This window comes from Gouania willdenowi, chromosome 24, assembly GCF_900634775.1.
Source record: "Gouania willdenowi chromosome 24, fGouWil2.1, whole genome shotgun sequence".
In the NCBI taxonomy this organism is placed as follows: domain Eukaryota; kingdom Metazoa; phylum Chordata; class Actinopteri; order Blenniiformes; family Gobiesocidae; genus Gouania; species Gouania willdenowi.
In genome coordinates, this window is record NC_041066.1 from 13,226,119 (window position 1) to 13,243,041 (window position 16,923).

Here is a 16,923-nt window from a genome sequence, read left to right on the forward strand (position 1 = left end):
GAATCGTTGTTAGTGTATGTTACAGCTGATTTAGGATCAGTGGTTACACGTCAAGAGATGCAAACTACTTTGAAAATACTTATATTTCTACACAGTGTACTGATACATTTATCCTCTCTCTCTGTGTATGTGAGTACATTTGTTCGCCAGGAGGACTGCACTTCATAAACAGGTCTTAAGGCCCTGGCGTGTGTGCAGGAGGAGGTGTTAACACACCCTCACTAATGCTGGGGAAGGGTGTCGAGCTGCATCTGGCTTCGTACTGGAGCCATGCAGGAGCGTAGAGAACCAAATACAGGAGAAATGTGTGCTACAGTACTTCTAGGCTTGATGGAGAGATGGATGAGGACGTGTGTGGAGGGAAACTGAACATTAGAAATGACAAAAAGGTCAATGCATAAGTTCTTGGGTGACTTTTCACGTGCGTTTCCAACAGAAGAGGATTAGGGCCAATTTTCATGGACAAATCAAGATTAAAGTCGAAATGTCTTGATAAAAGTAGGTTTGCCAATGAAGTCAAATCTATGGAAGCAGACGAGGGCCAATTCACCATATGACAACAAACAGCAGATTGTGGCCGTGAATCAATGAATGCGTTTAAGGACTTTAAAGAGATATCTGTTCAGAAGGAAAAACCGGTCAAGTTTTGGAAGAGGTGGGCTATGAAGGAGCTGTACGGACAAAGATTAGGGCCAGTTTTGATGGTGAATTGCACCGAGTCCCCTTCCATAGATTTGACTTTAATAGCAAACCTTCGACTTTCATCACGATATTGTATTTTGAGATTATTTTAGAAATTTCACCTTTAATCTTGTCTTTTTGACTATAATTCAGACATTAGGTTTCAACTTTATTCTCGAAATTTCAACGTTAATCTGGACATTTTGATTTTTTTCTCGACAAAATTATTTTCTCCATCAAAAATGGCCCTAATCCTCCTCCGCAGTTTCCAAAGGTCAGAAAAGGTCTTCTTTTTTTGTGTGCCAGAAACCCCAGTCTGTTTGTGTGTGTGATTTTACCAGCGCACACACATATTTGTAAGCAGTTCCTGAAAGCACATCAGTGCGATTATGTGTTCTTTGCATCTATATGTGCATATTTAAACTTCCACTGCATGCCTCACTCTTCTGAGTGTATATACATAGTCAAATGTGAATGAGTGTGTACATGTGAGTCAGTGTGTGTTAGGTTGTGTGCAGAGGAATGCTTACTTACTTGCCTGTAGGACTTGGCGAGCTTCTTGGCGGTCACATTAAATGAGAAGAGAAACCCCCCTCTGCTTCCTGCCTGTAATAAATGGATCCCCAGCAACCATTAAGGCATATTTTAACACCAAATAACTCCACCAAACCGCACTAGAACAGACACAAGACACACACACCCAACCCTCTTACCATCTTTCTCAGTCTTACTGCATTCATTTTCATACACTAGAGGTAAAACATCATCAAACAAGAGGTAAAATGAGAGGCTTTTGGTGGGTGTAGCAGCAGGATTGAGCTTTAATATCTATCGAATAATGTATGAATAAATGAAGTTTTAGATAGCTAATTTACCTTTGTTTTAGTGTTTAGCTGCATTATTTCAATGGGCTGCAGTACAGTGGTGTAAGTAACAGTTAGCACCTCATGCTCCAAAGCATAAAATATGTAGGATCTCTGCAGGAATTCCTATTTCTTCTCACAGTCTGAGAACCTAACATATCCATGTATGTTAGGTTCATTAAAGCCTCTGAATAGCAACCAAACACCAGCAAACCTCCATAACAGTGTAGTTGCTACCCCTTAAAATCTAGAATAAAATGATGTATAATATGTGTAGGATGTTCACTTCCATTTGTTTTACATTTTTATTAGAAAACAATATTTGGAATTTTTTTTTTTAAATGGGTTTTTCAACCTTGGGGTCACCTGGAATCAAAATGGGTTAACGTGAAATGTCTAGTAATTGGCAAAAAAAAAAAAAAACACACATTTTTTTAAAAATTATTATTCTTTTTCAAATAAACATCACACACACGATACAACTCAAATAATTGCATCCTATACAAATATATAAATTTAATTCAAATAAAATTCAGTGTAAAAATGTCTGTGGTATAAGACATTTTAATAAACATGACCAATAATTGAATTATAGGTGGGGAAAAAAAAAATGTCTCTGGGGTTCGACAGACATTTTTGATTTCAAAATGCGGTCACGACCCAAAAAAGGTTGGGGAACCTTGGTTTTAAAGACTACATAATAATAATATTAATAATAATAATAATAATAATAATAATAACAATAATAATAATAAATATGATATTTTTTTAAATGTTCTAATTATATTTGCATTCTCTTTTAACTAATACATTCAGATTTAGGAGAATATTTATAATAACATAAAAATAAATCAAATGTACTAGTAATATGGGTTTTTTTTTTTTTATCAACAGCAAGATCTGGGTATAGTTTGTGTGTGAAATAATTAATTTCCTACACAGTCTACAAACCATGGATATTTTTTCCACAGGGCTGCTGTCCCAGTCTGCCCTCCAGTGGATATGGTAGACTGACACAAGGTCACAGTGTTAAGAAAAAAAAAAAGGTCAGATTTCTTTTTATTGTCATCCAACTGATTTCCATGCTCAAATACTAAAACAGCATTTATCTTTATGACATCCAATGAAAAAAAAAAAAAAAAAACGAGTTCAGACTTAAATGAAAGTGAGTTAAATCACACAAAGCAGCCTTTTGGCTTGTCATCATGTGTCAGCGTCACCCAGAATTCATGTCATCATTAGTCTGTGTTGCATGTCACTGCGGTTCACACACACGTCTCCTTCTTTTGTAGCTTCTGCATTCCTGATGGTGATTAGGTGAGGACTCAGAAGTCTGTGACTGTAGGGTTTTTCGTCTCCCTAAGCTCCCTAAAATCTTCACGTGAATAAGGATCTCTTATGTTAACATAACACAGGACGGCAATTCTATATCATTTCACTGGTGATGAGTTCCAGAACGATGAACTTGGAAAGTTGTTTTAAGTTTCACTGTGTTGAAGCCCTTTTCTGTGGCTTTAGAACTCACATCATGGCTAAAACAGACACTGAGGACCAGAGAAAATGTCTTTCCCACAGTGTTAGTCCATCACACTTTCTAATCCCCTCTAACCCTGACCAAAAATGTTAAAAAAAAAAAGAGCTTGTGTCACGGGTGGTTTGGAAGTTTTCTACTGTCAACAGAACAATGAGAGTGAAGGATAAAAAAAAACAGTAAAGAACAAAAGGTCGAATGAGAATACAGAGAGGTACAAAGAGCCCACCCCTTGGAGCTGAGAGGCTGAAAATGGAGCGTTATAACAGCAAAAAAAAAAAAAAGTTCACTCCCACTACCACTAATGCAGACCGTCTGTACTCAGGCCGTGGTGCGTATGCCCAGATGTGCATCCTATGCATGCGTATGTGCAGATGTGTGTGTGTGTGTGTGTGCTGTAGCCGCCTGCTGTGACGCTCCCAAATTGAAATGTGAAAGAAACATGTTGGAAGGTGATGACAAGGGTGAAGTGAACCAGTCGTTTCCTGAAGGCCCATGCAGGCCAGATGTGTCGCACACAGAGCCTCAGAAATCTGCTGCACATTTCTGCTTAATAATAAGGATCTTTAACCAGGGGAGGCGGGAAGTTGGGAGAGGAGGGGTGGGGGGCAGGAACTGGGAGTCTGTTTGTGCAACTGTGCTACCTGTGTGTGCACAGATTTGTGTGTGTGATTTGTTTTTGCGTCGTTGGGAATGTGCGTTTGAAGAGTGGATCCAGTGTGTGGTTTAACACTAATTAGACATTTTGAAAGCAAAGGTTTACAGACAGAGAAGGACCACAGGTCACACACACACACACACACATACACACAACTCGGCAATTGACCACAATGCCCGCTGCTTCCTGGAACAAACTGTGGCGCCAATGAGAAAACAAAAAAGACATTTAGAGAAAATATTCATTCATATCTTCATACCATGACTGAAAAAAAAAATTATTCTAACTCAGAAACTAAATCATATCTATTTCAAGTGTCGGGGCAAAATTGTTAGTTATGTTTATTAACATATTTACTCATATACCTTATTCTTTTTAAGGCTTTAAGTTGAGACTTTTCATTTCTGCTGTCTCATGTTTTCTGCTCTCTTCTCGAGGTCAGCTTCCCAAAACACATCTTATCCCTCAGACACGGAGGCATCACACAGTCACATGCCTACACACACTCACATAGTCACACATACACACAAACACCATACACGCACACACCTCCAACACTCACAACAATCAGGAGATACCAGAGAACTGGTTGTTTTGACCTAAAGAAGAAACTGTCTCTTTTCACCCTCTTCTATCACCTCCACCCTGTCCTCTTTATCTCCCGGGGGGAGGAGGGAGGGGGACTGAGGGGGAATATACGTGATGAGTTAGAACTGTGTGCCACTCGATCATCGGACGTCCGCCCGGGCGGTCACTAATTTTGTCCATCTTTGTACTCTTTTTTACTTAGTTTTATAATAAACCTTTTTTATAAAATCATCAATGCCTCGCCTGGACTCCATCATTCAACCAGAGCAATAAATCATGTCTCCAAATGAGGTCAACCGCAAATTTGCCATGACACTAGTGATTCACTTATAGTTTAAAGATTATAATGATGATAATTTTCCAGATTAAATTTAGATTTATATGTATGTTTTTGTTATGCACATATTCTTGTGACTGTAACTGCAATTTGTATTGTATTGTATGCTCTGTATGTATTGCGAAGCACTTTGTGACTTCTGTCTGTAAAAGGTGCTATATAAATAAATATTACTTACATACTACTTATCTTGACCAATATCTATTAATTATTGTATTATTTATTTATTTTTCCTTTCTGTATTTGTATTTAGCATTCTTGCTTGCTTGCTCTTTGAGTCTTGGCTGCTGTAACATGTGAATTTCCCCACTGTGGGATAAAATAAGGTATAATCTAATGTAATCTAAAGTGAATCCAGGCCTAAATTAAATTACTTTGTAACTTGTGTCAATTCATCCAGTGAGACTAAGCAACAGAAGGAAAATGAAGGCATTGTCTTAGTCAACGTGAAAATGGGAAATAGAATCATTAAGAATTCTTTATTTTTGAGTAATATTGGTTAAAGTTGCTACCTAAAAGATGTTATACACCTCTGGTTATTGAACTGTTGTTTCTGATAGAGACATTTTTAAAACTGTTGTTTTAATGAAAAAAAGACAATTTACAATTAAAACATTTTTTTTTCTTTTCCTTTTGAATACAAATTTAGTCAAATTATATAGTATTTATGTGATGCATGTCAATCATCTGCCTAACAAAACCACAGAAGACTGCTGTTTGTGGGGTTTGAGTAGAGGTGGGAACCTCTGGTTACCTCACGATACGATACGATACGCGATACAAAGCTCACGATAACAATAGGGTCAGGATATGACGATACTGCGGTTAGCGATATATTGGTCAGAAATCAATCTCCGATAATCTATGACATAAGAAGAAAAAAAGATTAAGTGAAAAAATACAATTTTTATTTTATATCTCTGAAAGACAATGTCTGAATGAACAGTGACACTATTTTAGTGCAATATTTCTGTAAATAAGTGTCAACATACCAATGTAAATGAATAAGTATCTCCAATAGTGGTTTCTGTAAACAAAAAATAGGGTCTTTCTTACCAGTGACACCCTTATAGTGCAATATTCCAGTAAACAATAAATTGGTTGCTTCAACAAACAGTGACAACCTTTCTGTGAAGACCTACCTTCACATTTTAGTGAAAAAGCAGAAAAGGTTTTGAAAAAAAAATAAATAAATAAATCGATACTTAGCGCTAGCATATCGATAATTGATTGTGCGAAAAATATCGCAATATATCACCGTATCGGGATATTGTCACACTCCTAGGTTTGAGTATAGTCAGATATGTTATATCATCATACAATTGATAACTTCCTCTTCACTTCCTGTTCCACTTTTCATTTAACTTTTAACTTCCTCTTCCACCTGTTACACTTTCTGTTGTGCTCTTTATTTTCCTGTTCCACTTCCTCTTTTAGGTCAGACTTTACCTGTGCACTGGTAACCATGGAACCCAGTACTACTGCTTCATGCAGCCAATGAAAACATGGACTATGATACCTTGTGGCCACATCTTATCTATTGAAAGGCAGGAGTAAACCACAAAGACAAACCTGGAGCTGGAATCCGTATATGTTCTATATGCTCTGCCCCTCCCTCGAACAATCAGGATCATTCAGAGAGGGGTCCTGTTCACACCAGCCTACCCTAGCTGGTACCCATAGAAGAAACACTCCAGCCTTTCTTCACAGCGGTAAAACAACAAGGGAAGCAGCAGTCTACCATTTCCTTGTCCAATTTCTGTTCCACCTCTTCCACTTTCTTTTGCACTTTGAACAATTTCTTCCACTTCCTGATCACTTCTACCAGTTTGCACTTCTTGATCCACGTCCCTGTTGGACTTCCTCTTCACTTCCTGTTCCACTTTCGTTCCACTTCCAGTTTGACTGTTTTTACTTCTGGTTTCAACATTTTCACTTCCGGATTGACTATTTCCACTTCTGTATTCATTTCTGGGTATACACCTTTCCACTTCCAGCTTTCAATTGTGTATATATCCATGTTATTCATGTGTAATTTATTTATTTTAATTGTGTTACTAGTAGGGATGTAACGATTAATCGTAAGGCAGTTAAAAATCGATTCATAGGTATCACGGTTGAGATCAATTTTCTGAAAATTGAATCGCAGTACTTTTTTTAACCGCTATCCACAAGTGTAGGCGGCAGGCGGAGTCTGCTAATACTTTCTTTCTGGCCGCCTTCTATTCTTAAATATGTTAATAAATGATTCATTACCCCTTAAGCACTGAAAGAATATCTGTAATATTACTTGAATATCTGTGAAAGTCACGTTTTTCTATTAGCTCTGTCAGCTAGCATAGCTTCTCTTCTTCACTGCAAGATATCGGCATGCCAACTGACCACTGTGTTACCAGCGCCCTCTGCTGGTCCAAACAAATATGACGTAAATCAGTGCAATCACGGTTTTTTTTTTTTAAAGTCCAATTGTTAAGGCACAAAATACATTTTCAGTTGCACTTTTAAAAGAAAAAGAACTATTTATGCAGTTTTGCATTGTTTATTATAGAACCAGAATTGAAATTAATAGGCTTCATTTTCATTTGTATTATTCCTTTATTTATTTCATTCAAGATTTATTTTTAGTTAAATTGCATTGTTTTGAATAGTTTATCAAGGAATTCTTTTGACAATGAAAAATAAAAGGAAAATAGTACAGTATTTTCTAGTTTTTTTCCCCCCAAAAAAAATTGTCTACAGTCCCATTTTGCAAAATATATTGTGAGAGAATCGTATCGTGAACCCAGTATCGTGAATCGAATTGTATCGGGAGTTGAGTGAATCGTTACATCCCTCGTTACTAGTGTTATTATCCTATAATCTTCTGAAGCATTGTTGTTTAATGTACTGTACTTATTATAGATATTATTATAATTCATATAATAGTCTTTTACTTCTGGTTAAACCCCAGAGAAAACTTTCAGATATTACAACGCATGTTTTCTGTTGGATCTATGAGTTGTTGGTTACTCTTGTTTTTATGTCCTTTATTTACCCTTTTATTTCTCACTTCTCAGCTTCATTTTGGGCTCCATCAACTTCTTTTTACTGGTGTTTTTTTTTCTTCTTTTCTTTTGTTGTTCTAACTTCCCCTTTGCATCGCTCCTAAAATAAAGACTTGTGTTATTATCATTATAGGGTGTTTAATTTTCTTCTTTGCGCAAAACCGAAGAAAGAGCAGCGTATAATGCTTTGAAAAACACTTTGGGTAATTTTCTGCACATTATTCACACCCTTTAAAGAAAAAACTCATTACTCATGACACTTGGCCATTTTGGAAAATAAATTATGAGCTGTGTGGACATAAAACCCGTGTGTTGTTGTGTGTTCAGCAGTTTTGGGCCTGTGAGTGGTGGAGTCCACATTAATTGGTGATGGTACCGCATTGTCTTTGCTGTCGTAATTAAAACAGCAGAACTCACCGCAACAACAGATTTTCACCAAGGTGCCTTAATGGCGTTGTCTTCTTCTGCAAAGACACACAAAGAGGCAACACATGCAAACACTAATGACCTAGAACTGCAGGGCCTTCTCATCGGGGAACAGGTTGTAACTCTAACATATTTGTGTGTGTGTGTGTGTGTGTGTGTGTGTGTCATAGGCATCAGAAAACCCACACCCGCTGTTCCAGTCTGTTTCCTTCCCATAAAAAGCAACACTTAGCACTTCATTCACGAGCAGTTCTGACAACATTATACAGGTTTGTTTAAGAGAAAAGGGGAAAAGAAAAAAAAAAACAAAACCAGAGTAACCCCCTCCCCTTCTGAAAAATAAAAAAAAAATACCGGGAGAAAGAAGGACAAAAAAAAAAAAAAAAAAAAACAGAAGCCTGTTCCCTCAGTTGGGAATATTCAAGGAATTGTTTTTAACGAGTTAAATAAATTCTCTCAGAAACGTGGCGAGGGAATGAGCGAAGGGCCGAGCGAGGTAGAGAGAGCTGGAGCCGAGGTGAGAGAGTGGGAGGTGAAGTAGATGTGAGTGTTTGGCGTGGTGTTGGGAATATTTTACAAGCTGCAATAATGGCTGTTCTTAAAACGCAGTTATTAAGAAACGTGCAGTAATGGTGTATTATCTGATGATTATGTTCACGGGCATATGTAGGACAGGGCTCACCAACACGGTGCCCGCGGGCCCCCGGGTAGTCCGCTCGGACCATGTGAGGTGCCCTCAGGCCTGTTCTAACAGCAACACTCGTCAAGAGCTCAAGTATTACAGATAGGATTTAATTAAAAATTTGGTGTTTAGATTTTTACATTTTTTTCCTAAAATGTAATAATTGTAAGAACACACTTTGGTTTATGAAAGAGCAGTTAGTTGCTAGTAAAATAGGAAAATGATGATTCACAATGAAATGTTTCAGAAGTGGTCATTTGAAAATGAAACAATGGCGTAAATTAAACAGAAATAAAGTGTTGAAACTATTTCCTAACTTTTTAAGTAGATGCGAAGTTTTTCTACATTATATTTCCCTCTATTTAAAGTGAAACTGAGAAATTGTAGTCGTATTTCTGTGTGCATCATATCAAACTGGTGGCCCTTCGTTTTATTCAGTAACTTTGAAGTAGCTCATGGTTTTCAAAATGCTGGTGAAACCTGATGTAGGCTATATATCAAACTTTTTTTTTTTACATTTTGATATTGAGATATAAAATGTATTTCAATATAGCTACAAAGACCATTTTTTAGCTACTTATTCAACAGTTTTAATGTGCTGAACAACGCACATAAAAAGAGTCTTGTTAGGATTCCAGTTTAATAAATATTTCATAAAATAATATCAAAATGCACTTTAAATTTTATAGTAAAAATCTGTAAAGGTTTCATTATTTTTAATACAAAGACTAGGTGAGTTTTTTTTTTTTTTTTACTGAAATGAACTTTTGGAGAAAGTGGAACAGAGAGGGGAACAGGAACTGGAAGAGGTGGATGAGGAAGTAGAATTGGAAGTGGAAGTATAGAGGGACAGAATGTGAAAAATAGAACAGGAAGTGGAATTGGATGAAAAGGAAATGCAACCTGAAATGAAAGGTGGATAAGGAAGTAGAAGAAATGAAGAGCAAGTGGAAGAAGACAAAGTGTAACTGCAGATGGAAGAAAAGGAAGTGGAAGTGAAAGAAAGGGAAGTGTAGGTGGAAGTAGAAGTAGAAGAAGAGGAAGTTGTACTAGTTTGTTTTGGTTTGTCCGGCACTTGTACAAAAATATGGATTTTGTTTTAGATTTACTTGGACTGGTCACTGTAAAGGTCCAGAGTGGAACTTCTGTCTCCAATAACATGAAACTACACTATTATATTCAATGCAAATAACTAATTAAAATGAACTTTGAAAAACTAAAAGTGATGGAACAAATTTGTCTTTTTCGCTGACCTCTACCAGGAGGGCGGGTGCTACCTTCGCTTTTGCTTTTTCTGCTAATTAGCTCACACATCTATTATTATGTTTCTTCTATTCATGTATCATATTTTATCTATCTGATGTTCCATCTTTGTAAACTGTCTTTGAGCACCTGTGAAAGCGCTTTCTAAATAAAATGTGTCATTCTTGCATGTTGCAATTGCTATAAAAGCACTAGCAACTCCATATTTTAAACCATGAAGATGAACACAGATGATTAGGATTTAGTTTTCAGTGCAGTTTCCCCTCTTTAACTTTACACTAAAGGCCTAAACAATTTGCTGTGTAAACTGGAATAACTGACAATGTGTTTGGCTAGAGGTGGAAAGATCTATGGAAGCTAGCAGGGCAATAAAAGATCTATCATTAAAGCATGCAAAGCAAATAGATGTTCAATAGGCACTTTAACTCATCTCAACTACAAGAAAGAAGAATTATGAATGATTATTTATACAGCTCCAAGATGTAAAAACACATGCTTTGTGTTGACAAATCCCTTGTAAGGACCTGTGTGTGAGTAGTTGGGGAGTTGGTGGTTAAAGAGAGCTAATAAATTCTGTTCTCTTTCATTAATGTGCGCTACAGAGGCGTGGTGAAATTAGTTTGTGTGTGCGTGTTTATGCTTAGGTGTGTTTGATTGTGTTTTTGTTAACGAGGTAATATTTTCTGTGTGTGTGTGCATGTGTGTATTCATTAGGCATGTGTTATGTTGTTAATAGCACACCTCGTTGGCCAGGCAAAATGAGGTTGTTAAAGTGGTAGACAACTGTGCTTGTGTACTTGAACTTAACAAAGACCGGCCTATGCTTGGAACTGTTTTAGTGTCTGCGTGCGTGCGTGTGGGTGTGTGTCTTTATGAGTGCTGCAACCCTTTTGTGCAGCTGTTTTAGCATGTGATATGTTTACACCTCTGTATTCCACACAGGGTTCAACAAAATGATCCCCGGAACCATGATAGAAGTTAAACTAAATATTAAAACAAGATAAAGTGTCTGTTATTGAGACATACAAGTTGAAGCGTAGTAGCGTCTAAACCTTATTAAAGATAAATACAACACCACTGAGAGTTCACCACTGAGAATTCAAAATGGTCGACATTTGATAGAAATGTTTGGAAACTTTATTTACACTGATTGCTGAACGTTGTAAACACAAGTGGCAAATTACCACCATTTATAACACAGAAATGTTTGAGAATGTGGCAAATTGTAACCGTTGCAAACACCTGCAACCACTGGCAACCCCTACTTTGATGTCAACATGTATTGCTGATTAACACCTGTCGAGCCCCAAAAATGTCACTGGTAGGAGAGAAGGTGGCCTCCAACAGAAGAACATTGTTCAATATTTAATAGTTTACAGATCATGTGAAACAGACAAAGTAGGTACAGAAAGACATCTTTTAAGAAACACATTTACTGGCCAATTTATTAGGTACACCTTTCAGAGGTGCTTTCAGAACTGCTTTAATTGTTGGAATGTTGGAAACATTCCTCAGAGGCTTTGGTCCATACAGTATTTACATGATAGCATCACACAGTTGCTGCAGATTTGTCAGCTGCAAATCTTTTATGAGAGCCTCCCGTTCCACCACATCCCAAAGGTGTTCTATTGGATTAAGATCTGGTGTCTGTGGAGGCCATTGGAGTACAGTGGACTCATTGTCATGTTTGAGTTTGAGGTGACATGAGAAGATCAGAAGATGGATACACTGTGGTCATAAAAAAGATGAACATGGTCAGCAACAACACTCAGGTAAGCTGCAGCGGTAAACGACGCCCAATTGGTACAAAGGGGCCCAAAGTGTGTCAAGAAAATATTTCCCACACCATTACACCACCAGCAGCAGGCTGAACTGATAATACAAGGCATGAAGGATCCATGCTTTCATGTTGTTTACGCCCAAATCTGACCCTGATTTTATCTTTTTCTTGTAAACCCTAGACATAGATGTCCATGAAAATCACAGCAGATCAGCAGTTTCTGAAATACTCGGACCAGCTCGTCTGGCACCAACAACCATGCCACGTTCAAAGTCAATTAAATCCCCTTTCTTATCCTGTCTGATGCCCGGTTTGACTTGGCCATGTCTATAAGCATAAATACATTGAGTGCGACCATGTGGTTGGCTGATGAGATATTTGTGTTGACAAGCAATTGAACAGGCGTAAAACACGCTGACATTACTGAGAGGTGGAGACACAAACACGACACCCGCAAACACAGAGACACAAGAGTTTACAAAAAATAAACAAGAACTAGAAACTGAAACTACACAGAATTAAATCAACCAAGGCTTACAGAAAAACTAAAGGAGGACCACAAGGGCTAAACACAAACAAAACCAAACAGACCCTGACAAGAAGAGTCAATTTTCTTTTAATCTCTTACCCACACGTACGCTGAACTAGAAACCTCACGTCAACCCGCATCTCATGACTTGATTGTTGATCCTGGCAACAACAATGAAAGGCAAACAATTTAGATTGATCAATTTTAGAATGCTGTTTCATTCCAGGTGAAGGTTTTAATTGGTTCCTTAACTTACTACAGATTGACTCACTTCATGTATCAATACCTTTTGAGAAAAGAGAGAACCAGAAAGGTAGCAAAACTGTCCCACTTATTTCCTGTTGGAACCAACAATATTGCTATGACTTTGTGACTGTATAACCTATAGAGCCTTACCCATTCAACACCTCAAAGTATGTTGACTAGTGTAAGTCTTTGTCCTTGCATGAACTGTTTAGATAAACTTATTCTAAATCTGGTAGATCTGGGTTGTTGTAGCATGGCCCATTGTATTAAAATACAAGAATTGGAAGAGGTTTCTTTTCAACGATAGCACCCATTTGAGGCCAGAGTTTGTTTCTCATGCTTCTTTCGCAACAAATAAAAGTATCCTCATAATCTGCATTTGTGAGCCAAACATTTACCATATGTTAAAGGAGGTGAATGGAGTTTGCCTTTAATTTAGTGCAACTTTTATGTCGGTCTTTAATGAGTTGTGCACCATGTGTGCCAATGTCACGTGTAAGCTCAGGTCTTTTCACTGGTGCCTGCCTGCCCTGTCTTCCAGTGCTAATGTGCTAATCTGGTGTTTAGTCCAACCAGATGGAACTCCACCCCACCCTCCCACCCTCACCAACAAAAAACACATACAGAGAGGATATAGGAAAGGACGGGGGAAGTCACCTACAGAGACTTCGGCTCATTAAAAATCTGTTGGCCTAAACTACTAAACTACATACTCCTACATATAAACTCAGCCCCTCTCTGTCTTTCAGTCTTATCCTACATCTACATCCTGCCTGTGCGCTATACTTTGGTTCACATTGATTAACTTAATCTTTCACTAATCACTCTCAGCTAGCTTGAACTTGAGTCGTCATTCTTTGGCCTCCACATCATAGACGATTGGCATGTGTGCTGACTTCACATAAAACTAACACATTCCTAGCTGTGGATGATAGTAAAATGGGAGCCAGAGATGAAAGCGAGCACAGGCCACAGCAATGGATTATCTGCACAATGAAGAAACACAATATGTTAAAATCAGAGTTTGAAAACAACTCTGAGCTGCTATCCAGAGGAGAAACTGCTTATATGTTTAAATGCTCTCAAAACTTCCCAACAAGTTGGAATAATAATGCATTCAATGAGAGAGTTTTACTTCACATGTTCTGTCTTTCATATCTGTAAGGGCTCCAAAGAAATGCAATGAATCTTATGTATTTCATAATTTGTAGTTCTCTTTCTTTGTGTCTCTTTTGCCTGATGTGTAGTATTGTAGATATATCAGGAAATTTTGCAGTGTTAAATCAACACTTAAAGAGTTAAATTTAACACTATGTCTATTTGGCCCTTATCAAAACTAGTGTTAATGAACTCTTTCCGCAATGTTGACATTTCAGAGTAAAATGAATTCAAAATTATGCCAAAAATGTACTCAAAATTGAGTAAAAAATTAACACTATGCAGTGTCAATAAAACTTAACACTACAGGTTAAATAACCCTGGAGAGTGTAAATATGACTCGCAGCAGTGTTGATCATTTACTCTACTGTGGTAATAAATCAACCCAGACTTAAACACTCTTTAACAGTGCATTGAGTTATAGAAGATTAACACTGGAGGCTCAAATAACCCTTTTAAGTGTTAATTTTACACACTAATGTGTAGATGATTTACTCAGCTGCAGTGAAGAACCAACTGAGATAGAGTCAAATCCTAAGGATAATACAGACAAATATAAAATTGTGTTTATTAAGACTATATAATTATTGCTTTTTTTTCAAGATGCCATATATGAACAATCAGTGCCATATTGAATAATCTTGACACTTTCATGATGATTTGCTGACACTCGATTGTATTTTGCCTTTGGTGGGGCTACAGATGAAAACTAGTGCTTTTTAGGCTAATTCTGAAGTGCACTGAAGCAAGCAGCATGACTGTGAGCTAAGGCTATAGTTTGGAGACAGTATTGAACATGAAAAAGTAGCAGAAATTTCTTTGGTGCTGGTAAAGCTATCCTCTCATACCATGAAAATACAATTTGGGGCTTGAAATCCTCATATGCCATGTTGAGCTCATGGAAAAACGTGTCCCCAGGTTTTGACACACACACATACAAACACACACGAACAATCTGTCATCACACCCCAATGATCTCCTTTCCCAGACTGTCTACACACTCGCACACACACTCAAGATCCAAACCACAGGACTAAAAATGGGTCCTTGACAAACTCTACCATTTCAGGCCTTTTCACTGTTTTGATTGCTCATTGGAAATGGTCCACTCACCACACAGTTGTGTTTGGGGAGATTTGGATGTTAATGTCAACCACACAGAATTGTAATATGACAGAGTGCATCACATGTGTTTTCCAAATGAGCGAGTATCATCCCGGATAATCTCATTTCTTGTGAACCTCTTTATCTTCTTCTCTTTCTCCTTGCAACCGCAACTGCCTCCTCAAAGTTTCCTTTTTGTAGAATTTATGCAGGAATTTGTACATTGAACACATCTAGGGGCAGTTGCCAGCCTTTAGGATTAATACAGTTATTTGGAGCCCTTCCTCATCTAAATGGAACCCAAAGGGACTTTTTTTTTCTTTTTACTACAAAGAGAAAGATAACGTGTTGAAAAAGGTGGAAGTTAGTGTTACGCGTGGAGTACTTGACAGTGCGTGGGATAAAAGAGTGCAAGAATCTTTTTAACTTAACCATCTGTATTTCTTTGGATGTAATTCAAAGGTAGCCTGCAGGAAGTGGACGTTACTTCCTTATTTAAACTGTAACTAAACACAAAGCTTTTGGCTGAAGTGTCTGTATAAAGTGGCTGCTGGAGCAGTTAAGACATGCCCAGTTTATACAATAAAAGCTCCAGAAATGAAATGCTAACTTCCTACTCAATACTCACTATAGGTCTCTCTTCATAATTCTCTCAATTCAGGTGTTTTTATAGGAGATGAGGTGATTCATGATGTAAGAAGCAACCAAAACGTCACAACCACCATTCTCATGAAATTGCAAAATTTGATTGCAATAACCGGGTTTCAACCCATAGAGTTCAGCAACTCTGGCGACTAGATTACACTCAAAATCAATGTAAATGACACAACGTCAAGTCTTCAAACCACACGACTCACTCAATTCCAGCGACTCAATTGCCCGATTTGAGTCACTAGAAGACGTTCAAAGTTGAAAATGTTGAACTTTCCAAGCAACTTTGAGAGACGCTGTATAGTGACATCCAATTGGCAATGAGTTTCTCTCTGGCCCCTAATGAAGCGATGAATCGAGCAATCGACTATAATCAAGCAACTTATCAAGGACGATTAAACAACTATAGTCGCTGAAGTCGTGTTCGGTGTGAACGCACCTTTACATTTTACAACAAAATATGCCATATTGAAATTATTTGACAAACATGTCAAGAGGTGGACAAGAATCAATCAACAACACTACTTCATACCCAAATATATTCCTTATCAGCAGAAAAAAAAGTTTTGGGGGTTTAGTTACTCTTTAAGGTAAATAATCTTAATTTATTTTGAAGTTCTTACAATCTAAGTTAACAGCAGCCATTAAAATATTATTTGAATCAATTTAATATTACCTGTACATAAAGTATCTTCAAAAATTCAGAATTGGCTGTAATGAGAAAATCAATGGTGAAACAAGTAACTTAATAAGTCTTTGTAGCTATAGATCATAGATGGATGGATGGGTGTAGGAGGCACAGGGAAGGACAGGGTATACCAGGAGCTTGTGGAGACCATTCCCTTATGAAGACCTATGGTAATTTAACGTATCTTAGGTGGACGCAAGGGAATGACTGATAGCAACATGATGGAGCAGCAGAGAAAGCATCTAGAAACTCTGGCTGAAGAAGGGACACAACTGGGGAGCGTAGGAAGTCTCTTGGGCACAGGCCGGGCCTTGATCCACCTCGGTTGGGTCACATAGTCGAGAGTGTTTGCTCTGAGATGCAAAACACCCAAAGAAGTCAGGATACGACACATTGCATCACAAGATGTATGTAGAAGTTGACTGTTTTTAATAAAATTTAATAGATATTTTAATAAATGTTCTCATCTCTAGACTTATATTAAAATGTGTTTCATGCTCTTTGGCAAAGGATGATGGAAGTACGTTAAACGTCAGCAGAAGAGAAGCTTGACCAATTTAAGGCTTTAAACTTCAGTTTGGAGTGCAGACTCATAAATCATAGAACTGAGCAGAGCTCCTGCTTCAAAAGAAACTTTCATATATACCGTTGACACAAAATGGTATATATCAGTGCTGTATCTGTGCAAAGTCCC

General features: G+C 37.6%; 1 protein-coding gene across 1 annotated transcript in view; it reads right to left on the minus strand.

The window, feature by feature from the left end:
• Positions 1-16,923, minus strand: part of LOC114457416 (hormonally up-regulated neu tumor-associated kinase homolog B) — a 124,100-nt gene that overhangs the window by 13,478 nt on the left and 93,699 nt on the right. Inside the window, exon 3 of the mRNA XM_028439193.1 lies at positions 1,216-1,287. The gene's annotated coding sequence lies outside the window, so the exon portion shown is untranslated. The remainder of the gene's footprint in view (positions 1-1,215; positions 1,288-16,923) is intronic.